Here is a 14462-nt window from a genome sequence, read left to right as displayed (position 1 = left end):
ATCTCATCAGAGTAGGCAGGCAGTCAGTCTCTGTGCTGGACATGGCCTTGAAGGCTTGGAGGGCTATGCAGGATAGGGCATGGAGGTGGGTAAATAAGACCAAAAACCTTGACATATTTCTTTCTCCTTCATGTTTAAAACATCTCTGTGAGGTAGAGAGATATCAGGAAGCCCCACATTCAGGGAGATTGAAGCACAAAGAAGCAGCTGTGATAAAGAGCAGGTCCTTGAACAGGTCCATTGGCCTATTTAAGTCTTAGTTTTATGATCTGTAAAATGGGCCTAATGACATCTACCTTGTTGAGTTGTTCAGAGTGTTAGAGATAACATATACACATTCTGTTACTTTATAAATGTAATTGTACTTGCATTACAAAGTACTGGCACATTACCTGATACATAGTAAGCTTGCAACAAATTGTGACAATCATTATGTCATTATTATGTAGTTGGCCCAGGACCACTTATCAGGTGAGACACAGAACTAGGGCCATGGGGGAGGCCTTTTTTGGAGTGTGGGGGTGGATGGGTTTTGCCCAGCACTCCTTTTCTCCATTCTTTTGGTAACTGGACCTTCCCTTCCCTTGGGGGAACTGTCACTCAAGCAGTTCTCATGTGTCTACCTATCCCCTGGCCACGGGGATCACACATGATCCAGATCTGGCCAATCATATGGCCCCATTCCTCTGGCCACAGTGATTGACCTAAGGTTGGGCAAGAGATGCAGTCTGGACCAATCAGAATCTTTCACTGAGATTTGTATATACGCACGTCTGGAGAAAACAATTATTTTCTCTTTCCTTTAGCATTGCTAAGTTGGGCTGATAAGAGCTGGGTCTATCACAAATAGAAAAGCCTAGAGACAGAGAAAAGGGGAAGTTGGAGGAAACTGAAAATACCATTAGGTCTCTGAATCTACACCTCAGCTTTCCAGTTACATGACTCAATGCATTCCAATTTTTTGCTTGTGCCAGAATGAGTTGGTTTTCTGTCCCTGCAACCCTGACTAATGCAAGGATTAACTCAGTGATGGAGTTTGGATGTGTTGTCCCCTCCAAAACTCATGTGGAAATTTGATCTCCAATGTGGCAGTGTTGGAAGCTGATTGAGTCATGGGGGCAGATCCCTTGTGAATGGATTAATGCTCTCCCTAGGGGAGGGGGGAGTAATGAGTGAGTTCTCACTCTGTTAGTTCCTGCAAGAGCTGATTGGTTAAAGGACCCTGGCACCTCCTCTCTCTCTCTTGCTTCATCTCACCATGTGATCTGCTTGTACCTGCCGCTTTCTGCCATGAGTAGAAGCAGCGTGAGGCCCGTGCCAGATACAGCTGTCCCAGAGTCGTAAGCCAAATAAATCTCTGTTCTTTATAAATTACCTGGTCTCAGGTATTTCTGTTATAGCAACACAAAATGGACTAATACACTCAGATTTCCAGATTCTTATCTCATGTGTTATCCTTTAGGTCAGGGCTTTTAAAGAGACATCCCCATGATTTAGCAATTAGTCAAGATTATTTAGTACAGATTTGGGGGTGAAGCTGTTGTGCTAAGAGAATAATAAACAAGCATGTGCCTTGCCCTATGAGAGCTTCAAAACCAATCGAGGATGCAAAGTGCTAAAAAGTTAGCCAGGAAAATAAAGCAAACTATGACAAATACCAAAGGACTTGAAGTGCTACGAAAATCCAGAAAAGGGAGAGAGGGCTCATGAAGTTTGTGGTGTATCAGGGAAGCCTTTGAAGAGGAGGCAGGAATTTGAGCTGGGCATTGAAGGACAGTTCAGAAAACTGTTTTTGGAGAGAATTTCAGGAGAGCTTGGCAGTGGGTGTAGAGCTGCAGAAATGGCAAGGATATGGAGGGCGAAGAGTTGATGTTGCAGGGTAGTGGGAGGTAATAGAGGAAAGGTAAAATGCTGCTTTATGTGCTTTTTGAAAATTCCTTTATGGAAATTTCAAATGTGCTTAAATGTAGAGAGAAGGGTATTATGAATCACCGGCAGACTCAGTATTTTATCATTCTTGTTTTTTCTACCCACCTTATCCTTCTCTGTTATCTTCTTCCCCAAACTCCCACTGGAATATTTTAAAGCAAATCTCAGACATTGTATCATTTTACCCTTAAGTATTTCATTATTATCTTTAAAAGGTAAAGGCTTCTTTCCACAAGAGAAGCACAATAACATTATCATACCTAAAAAAAAAAAAAAAAAAAAAAAGAACCATAATTCCTTGATGTTACTAATTCTCAGCCCATGTTCGATTTTCTCCGATTGTCTTAAAAATGCCTTTGTACAGATGGGTTATTTGAATTAGGATCTAAAGATGTCCATATGTGTATTTGGTTGTGTTTTCTAAGTCTCCAGCTGCCTATACTAATTCTCATTACCCTTTTTTAAAACTATGTATCTGTTCAAGGAAGCTGGTCATTTGTCCCGTGGAATTTTCCACATTCTGGGTTTGGCTGATTGTGTCATCATGTCATTCAAAATGCTCCTTGGTTCCCTGTGATTTCTGTAAATTGGTAATAAGGAGGTCTAGAGGCTTGATTAGATTCTGGCTCAGTTACCATTGTTATTACTTTTTTAGATAAGAATACTTTGCATCTTTTTTGGACAAGAGGTGGTGCATCTAATCAATAGACATCCATCTCATGAAGAGACACTTAATGCCTGGCCGTCCACTTTTAGTGGTGTTAAAGATGTTGATAAGCAACTTTTAGTAAGAACTGCTGTTGTAGTTTTTTATGCCCTTCTTGAGGATTCTGACATGAGTCCCTGGGGCCAGGGCTGTTGGGCGAATCCAATTCACAGATCAAACAAACCACTGGAAGAATCACCCTCCTCTGGGACCAGGGAGGCATTGTTACCAGGCCAAGCTTATGTCTGACCTTTGAGAGCTTCCCTTGGGTGGCAGAATTTCCCAGGAAGCTATTCAGGCCCTCAGGCAAATAAGGTTCCTGCTGGCCTGTCTCCCTAGTCTGTCAGAGGAGGCTGAATCTTTGAATGAAGTGAGGGAAGTCCAAACAGATTTGTCAGGATGTGTGACATTAGATTTCTTTAGCAAAAGTGCTTGTCACTCTGCGGCTTTCCAGTGAAAAAAATTCCACTCATCGAGTTTAAAAATGCAAAATAAAATGGAGAATCAAGGCAATTTCACATGAAAACATTAAGCAATGGAAACGCCATTATTGAGCAATACAGTAGGACCGTTCTTTTCCTTTATGGTCTTGAATTATATAACTCTCCCTTTGAACTGGATAATTTGATTATGTAGTCAGTTTCCTTGGGCAATTCAGGTTTACCTCCTATACTATTATGATCTCCCCGCCCCTGCCATATGAAGATAAATGTGTCAGTTTCAGGCTTTTCAAACCTACAGTAGAATTTGGATTATGGCAGGCTTTAAATATAGGAAAATTGTTTTGTGTAGATCAGTGATGGATATGGTAATTTAGTTTTTAATTCACTTGACTCAGCTGGTAAAGAGAGTTCAGATTCAGGAATTAAGAGACTCAGACATGTTTTTGTCTTTTATTTAATTTTTTAATATATGACTTTGCAATCCTTTGCAAGACATGAGGTGAAAGAAAGTAAACGCTCTGCTCAGCCTTTACTTTTCCTCTTAATATCTTGTGTTTTGGGATGTTTCATTTCTGTGTCTGCCCTGGGGGCTTGTTTTGTGTCAGGTGATACTCTGACCTTCTCCTGGCTTGATTTCCACGTTCAGGGAGGCTTCCTTTTTTCAGAGAACATTTGTTTTGTTCATAGTCGGTACTAAAACGTCTGGAGAGGTGCTACGAAGTATTTCACATGTTTCTGTGCATCGTTTGATAAAGTGGGTTTCTTTAATATATTTATTCCATCTTAGGTCTTCTTTCTTTTTCTCCATCACTGAAAGCTGAACTAGACTGAAAGCCCCTTGGAGAACTTGTCTTGGACATCATTGTTTCCCCAGCTCCGAGCCCAATGCCTGGCCCCTGGCAGGTGTCTAATGAATACTATTGAATGAGTGAATGAGTGAAAATAAACTTGGGGAATTTTCTTCCATCTTTCCAACCTCAAATTCCCCAAATAGGGCACCCTTATTTATACTGGTTTTTATGAAGCTCTGAATATTGATTACAGCCCATCTCTTTCGCCTGGAAAGAATTAGAAGTTTCTTTTTCTTAGATAAATGCTCATCTAGATTCAAATCACTAACTCCAATTTATAGATAAAATTAGAATAAGTTTGGAACATTTTCGCCAACAGTTATGGCTATGAGAAAACGTCCAAGACTAAAGTCGATGACAGTGCCACTGTATTAATTTCTGTAGCTGCTGTAACAAATTACCATAACTGGGTGGCTTAAAACAACAGAAATTTATTCTCTCACAGTACTGGAGGCCAAAGTCCAAAATCAGTCTCACTGGGCTGAAACCAAGGTGTTGGTAGGGCCACGCTCCCTCTGGAGGCTCTAGGAGAGAATCCGTTCCTTGCCGGCACTGCTTGGCTGGTGTGCCTAAATAAAGCATTTATCAACCATATTTTGAGAGTGGGTGGACAGAAAAGAATGGAAAATTTCAAGATAGAAATATGCCTTTAAAAATTGCTCTTTGTAGCAGATACCACAACTATGAGCTAATAGCCAGCCTCCTCTCTAGTCATCTTTATCTTTTTTAAAATTTAATGTGTTATTTATTTATTTAGGCAGCTGGCTGGTTTGGGGATCCAAATCCTTGATCTCAGTGTTAGAATACCATGCTCTAACCAAATGAACCAACCAGCCAGCCCATCAGCCCTCCCCTTTTCTTTCAGTTGTGTACACCCCTCTGTCTGAGTTTAGCAGGTAGAGACTAAAGTTCTCAGATAGAGTCTATAGTGCCCAGCCTCTTTTGTAGCAGGCAGGGCTATATCTGATTTGGTAATCACTACTGGGCTGTAAATCCAAGTGAGGCATGCAACTTCCACATTAGTTTCTTACGGAGAAATTGCTTGCTTTCTACTTCCTCTCCTTTTCCCTTCCTCTGGCAAGGGATGCAGATGCAGTGGAGCCAGTCCGACCATTCCAGCAGGGATCCCATCCTACCGGCTGACAGAGCAGTGAGACAGGTGGAGCAGAGCTGCCTTAGCACTCTCTACCACTTGCACCTGCCTCTGGGAACAGCACAAAAGAATCAACTTCTGTATGGGTTGAGTCATCATTTTGGGGTCTCTTTGTTACAGCAGTTTAGCTTATATGAGAACTAAAAAGGAAATAGTTTTCCCATGCTGTGACCTTGTTAGCTGATTGTTCTGTCTCTTCTACACTGGACTCATCCATGCCTGGTTAGAAAGTTCTGTTTTACCGAATGAAATACTGCCATTTGCAACAACATGGATGGACCTTGAGATAATTATATTAAGTGAAACGAGTCAGGCACAGAAAGAGAAATACCACATGTTCTCACTTATTGGTGGGAGCTAAAAATTAATATATAAATTCACACACACACACACACACACACACACACAAAAATAACCGGGGGTGGGGGAAGAAGATACAACAACCACAATTACTTGAAGTTGATACAACAAGCAAACAGAAAGGACATTGTTGAGGGGGAGGGAGGAGAGGGAGGAGGGAAGGAGGTTTTGGTAAGGGGCAACAATAATCAACCATAATGTATATCGACAAAATAAAAGTTAAAAAAATAAAATAAAAAATAAATAAATTTAGAAGGACAAACTGGTCCAGGCCCCTCCAAAGGACCATGCTGAATCTGTTCAGCAGTTCCAAACTTCTGTAGAACACACACAAAAAAAGAAAGTTCTGTTTTACACTGAGTTGCTTGAGTGAGCCTTTCATTAGTTAGTATAAACATCTCACCACAAATTCTGTAGGAGACTACTTAATAGTCTTCATAAGAATTTCTGAATTAATGTCTCCGAAGTGTGTTTAAATTCTTAAGAATAAACTCTGGGACATCAGCAAGAGAATTTCTCCTAAATCCTGTTGAAAACGAGTCACTTTAAAGAAAATTTAGAACTTAAAAAGATTTTTTTATGAAAGCAATTCATCTAAATTACTGGTGAATTAAAAGCAAAAAGAAGAAAACAAAAAAGGATAGTAATCTTACTATCCTGTTAACAACTTGGTATATATCCTTTCGTTCTTTTTCTATGAATATATGTGCTAGGGATCTTCAAAACGTTCATGGAAAGGTCCATATGATCTTTTACTTTTCCACAAACTTTCTGAAGGACCTTGTATATTTACTAGCATCAGATTACATTGCATGCAGTTTTATAACTTCTCCCTTAAAAGAAAAACCAAATATTATGGTATGTATCTCTGTTTGGACAGACTCTAGTCAACTTAGCTATGAAAGCCCAACAGGGCAATCTTACAGAGGGTTGGGGATACCTTATTGGGTGAATTTGGGTTTAATGCACAGCATACGGTCTATACATCTTTTAGTGGTGTGAGGTAGGGAAGAAGGGACAGCACTGACCAATCATCTGTAGAAACTTTGCTCAGGATTTACACACATGATATTTGCCTAGCCTATTTTATGGATCTATTTATTTCTCTCTCTCTTTGATTATAGTGATGGGAGAGCTGTTTGCCTAGTTCAGTCAAAACAAGAATCCAATATTGTTCCTATACTTCTTACAGCTTTTTCTTTTGAAAAAGCCAGAAGACTGGACTATAGCAGGCATACTGAACATTTACCAGGTGCCAGGTGTTATTTTAAGGATGTCACACGGTAAGGTTTAAACCTCACAAAACTTTATGGGGGAGACATTGCTAGCCCCTTAGTCCAATTTTCCAGGTTACAAAACAGTGACTCGAAGATATTAAGCAATTTTTCCTAGTTAGGAGAGTTGACAAGTGTCAGAGTTGAAATTTATTTAATTTTTTGGCAGCCAGCAGGTTTGCCGAACCCGCAAACTGTGGAATCCAAACCCTTGACTGTGGTGTTATCAACACCGTGCTCTAACCAACCGAGCTAACCAGCTAACCCCAGAGCTGAGATTTAAACCCAGTCTGTTTGACTTCTAAACCCACCTTTTAACCACTGTGCTTATTGTCTTCCAAAGTGAAAAAAAATTTACTTTTTAAATACATTTTTTAAGTTGACAAATAAAATTTGTATATATTTATTGTGTACAACGTATTTTGAAATATGTATACACTGTGGAATGACTCAATCAAGCTAATTAACATACATGTCACCTCACATACTTATGTTTTGTGGTGAGAACACTTAAAATTTTCTCTCTCAGTGATTTTCAAAATACAATACATTGTGATTAACTATAATCACCATGCTGTACTATAGATGAAACTAATTTACTTTTGCATCTTCTTCAAATGCCCAAATTTCATCAAATCTATGACACCATAGATTGTAAGACACATTATTCTTTTCTTTTCTTTTTTTGGTGGCTGGCTGGTACAGGGATCGAACCCTGGGCCTTGGTGTACATCATTATTTTCTATTCCAATAACAATGAAAGTGATGCTAACTGTACTGTAAGGTGCATCTCAGTATCTAAGAAGTTATAATGTGAAAAGTATGTTAGCTTTAGAATCAATGAAATATGATAAAATTGTTGAACTACTTAGGGAAATAAGAAGCTAATGCAGTGTAACATGGGCATGGGTGGTGCTGATGATGTGGATTCTAGGCAGGTCTAATATATTGTCAGAGGTGAGCTTGAGCAGGCGAGACCATACATAACGTTCACCTCCCTTGCAGAAATAGTGGTTGTGGGGTTGGATTTGTTGCTGCAGTTGGATAAGTCATTATTATTCCTGCCAATGGTCCCACAAGCTTGGAAGCACCACGCTGCCTAGAGCTACTTGAAAATAATAATAGAACGAGAGAGCTGGGGAATAATGGATGAGGTGTGTGCAGCACTTTGTATCTGGGATTGTGAATGTAGGACAAATAAATCTCATGATTCTTTACCTGCAACGATGTCTGGAACAATGACAATGGCAGCATTTTATGATTTCTAGGAAATATCAGCCAAAAAATTATGGCTGAAGAGGGAAATGAAATCAGTCCAGCAGAATTATTCCAGGAATGTAGAACAAAACTGACAGAGGACTGAACACTGAGCCTCCAGAAATGCCTGCGGTGAGGGGGAGGGCAGGGGTGGGGTGAGAGGGAGAAGAAGGGGCAGAAAGACGGGGGAGGGGAGAAATCAAGGGAGGGAAGCCAAAGAAGGGAAACACTTCTTAAAGGCAGAGGTTGTCATTGGGGGTGAAATGCTACAGATGGTTCACTGACTGCCTTGGGTTCAATGTCTTCCCAAAACCTAGTCCCCACTGTGACTGTGTAAAGAGGGTGGGATGTCCTATTATGGTAATTGGAAGGTGGAGCCTTGAAGAGGTGATTAGATTGTAGGATCATGCCCAGTGAATGGATTAAAAATGGTGTGTGGTTCTGAGGGCTTTAAGAGAAAAGTCTCTCTCTCTGCTCTGCCATTTTCTGCCATGTCACCACCACTAAGACCCTCACCAGATGTGTTCCCTGGTCTTTGGACTTCCCAGTCTCAGACACTGTAAGCAATAAACTTCATTTTCTTTATAAATTACCCATTTCTGTATATTTTGTTATAAGCAACAGAAATGAACTAATACACTGACAAAAGACTGTTTGTTGGTCAAGGAGTTTAATGCAATTTGAAAACAGAGAAAACCTCCTTATTATTTTATAGAGATCTTACAAAGGTAAGGTGGGATGTCCTTCACAAACATGGCTGGACACATTGTCACAGTACTAGTTTTTGTCTTATAGGTCTTCTCTCTAACAGCAGAGCTCACTTCCTTTTGCTTCCTTCTTTAACTTTTATTTTTTTGGCAGCTGGTGGGAACCGAACCCTTGACCTTGCTGTTAACACTGTACTCTAACCAACTGCACTAACCGGCCAGCTCTCTTCTGCCTTCTTAAAACCTCTGCTTCCTTGATACCGTGACGCTTCGTGCTTCTGGATTACTTCCTAGTTCTTGAGCTGAACTTTCCCAGTGACCCTGACCTGATTCTTTTCCTGCTCACTGCACTTTCATTGTTGACTTTCTCCCTGATTTTATCCTTACCCTATTCTCTTCCCAATCTTCTGTGTGCTCTCTGGGAAAATCTCATTTATACCCATGGTTTCAAAAATTACCATCTGTTTGTTCTTGATGCCTAAAATTCCTTTCTAGCTCAAGCCTCTCACCTCCATTTCTGACTCATTTCCCTCCCTCCCTTTCTCCCTCCCTCCCTTTTTTCCTTCCTTCTTTCCAGTGTACTTGATAAATCTTGCAGCCTACCACTAGCAAAGTGTACATGGCCCAAGAGAATGTACTTTAGGTACTAATTTTGCCCTTAGCTCAATCTTATTTTGTCTGCCCTCATTTTCCTGCCTGCTCTCCAAAATCTCTTACCTGGACTTCAGTCGTTTTCCTGTCTTCAGTCTTGGTTCTCTTTATTTCTTATAAAGGGAGCTCTGAAACACACAAATCTGATCAAATCTGATAAAAAAATTTTAGTGTCTCATTGTCTACAAGTTAAAACAGAAATGCCTTTACCCAGGACACAGCACCTTTGTGATCCGGTCCCTGCCTACCTACCTGACCTCATCTGTACCAGTTTCCCATTCAATTTTTTTTTTTTTTTTCAGTTTCAACATTTATTTATTTATTTATTTAAATTTTATTTTCTCGATATACATTGTGGCTGATTATTGCTCCCCATCACCAAAACCTCCCTCCTTCTCCCTCCCCCCTCCCCCCCAACAATGTCCTTTCTGTTTGCTTGTCGTATCAACTTCAAGTAATTGTGGTTGTTATATCTTCTTCCCCCGCTCCCTGGTTTTGTGTGTGTGTGTGAATTTATATATTGATTTTTATCTCCCACCAATAAGTGAGAACATGTGGTATTTCTCTTTCTGTGCCTGACTTGTTTCACTTAATATAATTCTCTCGAGGTCCATCCATGTTGTTGCAAATGGCAGTATTTCATTCGTTTTTATAGCTGAGTAGTATTCCATTGTGTAGATGTACCACATTTTCCGTATCCACTCATCTGATGATGGACATTTGGGCTGGTTCCAACTCTTGGCTATTGTAAAGAGTGCTGCGATGAATACTGGGGAACAGGTATACCTTCGACTTGATGATTTCCATTCCTCTGGGTATATTCCCAACAGTGAGATAGCTGGGTCGTATGGTAGATCTATCTGCAGTTGTTTGAGGAACCTCCATACCATTTTCCATAGAGGCTGCACCATTTTTCAGTCCCACCAACAATATATGAGAGTTCCTTTTTCACAGCAATCTCGCCAGCATTTATCGTTCAGAGTCTTTTGGATTTTAGCCATCCTAACTGGGGTTAGGTGGTATCTCAGTGTGGTTTTGATTTGCATTTCCCGGATGCTGAGTGATGTTGAGCATTTTTTCATATGTCTGTTGGCCATTTGTATATCTTCCTTAGAGAAATGCCTGCTTAGCTCTTTTGCCCATTTTTTAATTGGGTTGCTTGTTTTCTTCTTGTAAAGTTGTTTGAGTTCCTTGTATATTCTGGATATTAATCCTTTGTCAGATGTATATTTTGCAAATATTTTCTCCCACTCTGTTGGTTGTCTTTTAACTCTGTTAATTGTTTCTTTTGCTGTGCAGAAGCTTTTGAGTTTGATATAATCCCATTTGTTTATTTTTCCTTTGGTTGCCCGTGCTTTTGGGGTCGTGTTCATGAAGTCTGTGTCCAGTCCTATTTCCTGAAGTGTTTCTCCTATGTTTTCTTTAAGAAGTTCTATTGTTTCAGGGTGTATATTTAAATCCTTAATCCATTTTGAGTTGATTTTAGTATACAGTGAGAGGTATGGATCTAGTTTCATTCTCCTGCATATGGCTATCCAGTTATCCCAGCACCATTTGCTGAAGAGGCAGTCCCTTCCCCAGTGAATAGGCTTGGTGCCTTTGTCAAAGATCAGACGGCAGTAAGTGTGTGGGTTGATTTCTGGATTCTCTATTCTATTCCATTGGTCAGTGTGTCTGTTTTTATGCCAGTACCATACTGTTTTGGTTATTATAGCTTTGTAGTATAGCTTAAAGTCAGGTAGTGTTATGCCTCCAGCTTTATTTTTTTTGCTCAGCATTGCTTTGGCTATGCGAGGTCTTTTATTGTTCCATATAAATGACTGGATAGTTTTTTCCGATTCTGAGAAAAATGTCTTTGGAATTTTGATGGGGATTGCATTGAATTTGTATATCACTTTGGGTAGTATGGACATTTTCACTATGTTGATTCTTCCAATCCAAGAGCATGGGATATCTTTCCATCTTCTTGTATCCTCTCTAATTTCTCTCAGCAGTGGTTTGTAGTTCTCATTATAGAGATTTTTCACCTCCTTGGTTAACTCAATTCCTAAGTATTTTATTTTTTCGGTGGCTATTGTAAATGTGCAGGCTTTCTTGATTTCTCGTTCTGCATGTTCACTATTGGAGAAAAGAAATGCTACTGATTTTTGTGTGTTGATTTTGTATCCTGCTACTGTGCTGAAATCATTTATCAATTCCAGCAGTTTTTTTGTAGAGGTTTTAGGCTGTTCGATATAGAGGATCCTGTCATCTGCAAACAGGGACAGTTTGACTTCATCTTTTCCAATCTGGATGCCCTTTATTTCCTTCTCTTCTCTGATTGCTCTGGCTAGTACTTCCAACACTATGTTGAATAGGAGTGGTGAGAGTGGGCATCCTTGTCTAGTTCCTGTTCTTAAAGGAAAAGCTTTCAGCTTTTCCCCATTCAGGATGATATTGGCAGTGGGTTTGGCATATATGGCTTTAATAATGTTGAGATACTTACCCTCTATACCTAACTTATAGAGGGTCTTTGTCAAGAATGAGTGCTGAACTTTATCAAATGCTTTTTCAGCATCTATAGAGATGATCATATGGTCCTTGTGTTTGAGTTTATTAATATGGTGTATCACATTTATTGATTTGCATATGTTGAACCAACCTTGCATCCCTGGGATGAATCCCACTTGATCGTGATGAATAATTTTACGTATGCATTGCTGTATTCTGTTTGCTAGTATTTTAGTGAGGATTTTTGCATCTATATTCATCAAGGATATCGGCCTGTAGTTTTCTTTTTTGGTTATATCTTTACCTGGTTTTGGTATCAGGATGATGTTTGCTTCATAGAATGAGTTTGGGAGGTTTGCGTCTGTTTCAATCTTTTGGAATAGTTTGTAAAGAATCGGTGTCAATTCCTCTTTGAATGTTTGGTAAAATTCTGCTGTGAATCCATCTGGTCCTGGGCTTTTCTTTGTTGGGAGCCTTCTGATGACAGCTTCAATCTCCTTTATTGTTATTGGTCTGTTCAAATTTTCTACGTCTTCACGGTTCAGTTTTGGGAGCTTGTGTGTGTCCAGAAATTTATCCATTTCCTCCAGATTTTCAAATTTGTTGGCGTATAGTTGTTTATATTAGTCTTGAATGATTCTTTGTATTTCAGATGAATCAGTTGTAATATCGCCTTTTTCATTTCTAATTTTTGTTATTTGAGTCTTCTCTCTTCTTTTTTTTGTTAGCCATGCTAATGGTTTGTCAATTTTATTTTTCTTTTCAAAAAACCAACTTTTTGATTCGTTGATCTTTTGAATTGTTTTTGGGTTTTCAATTTCATTCAGTTCTGCTCTGATCTTAATGATTTCTTTCTGTCTGCTAACTTTAGGTTTGGATTGTTCTTGTTTTTCTAGTTCTTTAAGGTGAAGTGTTAGGTTGTTCACTTGCCATCTTTCCATTCTTCTGAAGTGAGCGTTTAATGCGATAAATTTCCCCCTCAATACTGCTTTTGCAGTATCCCAAAGGTTTTGGTATGATGTATCATTGTTTTCATTAGTTTCAATAAATTTTTTGATTTCCTGCTTCATTTCTTCTTGGACCCATATGTCATTAAGTAGAATGCTGTTTAATTTCCATGTGTTTGTATAGTTTCCAGAGTTTCATTTGTTATTAATTTCTAGTTTTAATCCATTGTGGTCTGAGAAGATACATGGGATAATTCCAATTTTTTTGAATTTATTGAGACTTGATTTGTGACCTAATATGTGATGTATCCTGGAGAATGATCCATGTGCTGATGAGAAGAATGAATATTCTGAGGTTGTTGGGTGGAATGTTCTGTAGATATCTGCCAATTCCAATTGGTCTAGAGTCTTGTTTAGATCTTGTGTTTCTCTACTGATTCTTTGCCTAGATGATCTGTCTAATATTGACAGTGGGCTGTTCAGGTCCCCTGCTATTATGGTATTAGTGTCTATTTCCTTCTTTAGGTCTAATAGAGTTTGTTTTATAAATCTGGCTGCTCCAACATTGGGTGCGTACATATTTATGATTGTTATGTCTTCTTGATGGATCAATCCTTTTATCATTAAGTAGTGTCCCTCATTGTCTCTTTTTATTGTTTTTAGTTTAAAGTCTATTTTGTCAGATATAAGAATAGCTACTCCAGCTCGTTTTTCTTTTTTGTTTGCATGGTAAATCTTTTTCCATCCTTTCACTCTTAGTCTGTGTGAATCTTTATGGGTGAGGTGGGTCTCTTGTAGGCAGCGTATAGTTGGGTCCTCCTTTTTGATCCAGTCAGCCAGTCTGTGTCTTTTGATTGGGGAATTTAAGCCTTTTACATTAAGAGTTGTTATTGAAAGGTGTTGATTTATTCCTAGCATTTTGTTGGTTGTTTGGTTGTCTTAGGTGTCTTTTGTTCCTTGCTTTCTGATTTACTGTTTGGTTTCTGTGTTTGTTGGTTCCTTAGGTTGTAGATAGCGTTTTTGTTTGCTTGTTTTCTCTTCCTGAATCCCATTTTTATTATACTAGTGGGTATTGATTTTTCTTGGGTTTTTATGGCAGTGGTAGTTATTTTTCAGGAACCAAACCCAGTACTCCCTTGAGGATTTCTTGTAAGGGTGGTCGTGTGGTAGTGAACTCCCGCAGTTTTTGTTTGTCTGAGAAATATACTATTTGCCCTTCATTTCGGAAGCATAGCCTTGCAGGGTAAAGTATTCTTGGCTGGCAATCTTTGTCTTTTAGTATTTTGAAAATATCATCCCATTCCTTTCTAGCTTTTAGGGTTTGTGATGAAAAGTCTGATGTTAGCCTGATTGGGGCTCCCTTATAATTGATTTGACGCTTCTCTTTTGCAGCTTTTAAGATTCTCTCTTTGTTTCTGAGTTTTGCCAATTTGACTATGATATGTCTTGGAGAAGGCCTTCTTGGGTTGAATAAGTTTGGAGATCACTGAGCTTCCTGGATCTGAAGATCTGTGACTTTTCTTATACCTGGGAAGTTTTCTGCCACTATTTTGTTGAATATGTTTTCAATGGAATCTCCATTTTCCTCCCCTTCTGGAATACCCATGACTCGGATATTTGAGCGCTTAAGGTTGTCTGATATCTCTCTCAGATTTTCTTCAATGTCCTTGATTCTTTTTTCTTTCTTTTTGTCT

This window comes from Cynocephalus volans, chromosome 6 (assembly GCF_027409185.1).
Source record: "Cynocephalus volans isolate mCynVol1 chromosome 6, mCynVol1.pri, whole genome shotgun sequence".
In the NCBI taxonomy this organism is placed as follows: domain Eukaryota; kingdom Metazoa; phylum Chordata; class Mammalia; order Dermoptera; family Cynocephalidae; genus Cynocephalus; species Cynocephalus volans.
The sequence above is the reverse complement of the archived record's forward strand: the minus strand, read 5'-3'. Positions refer to the sequence as shown.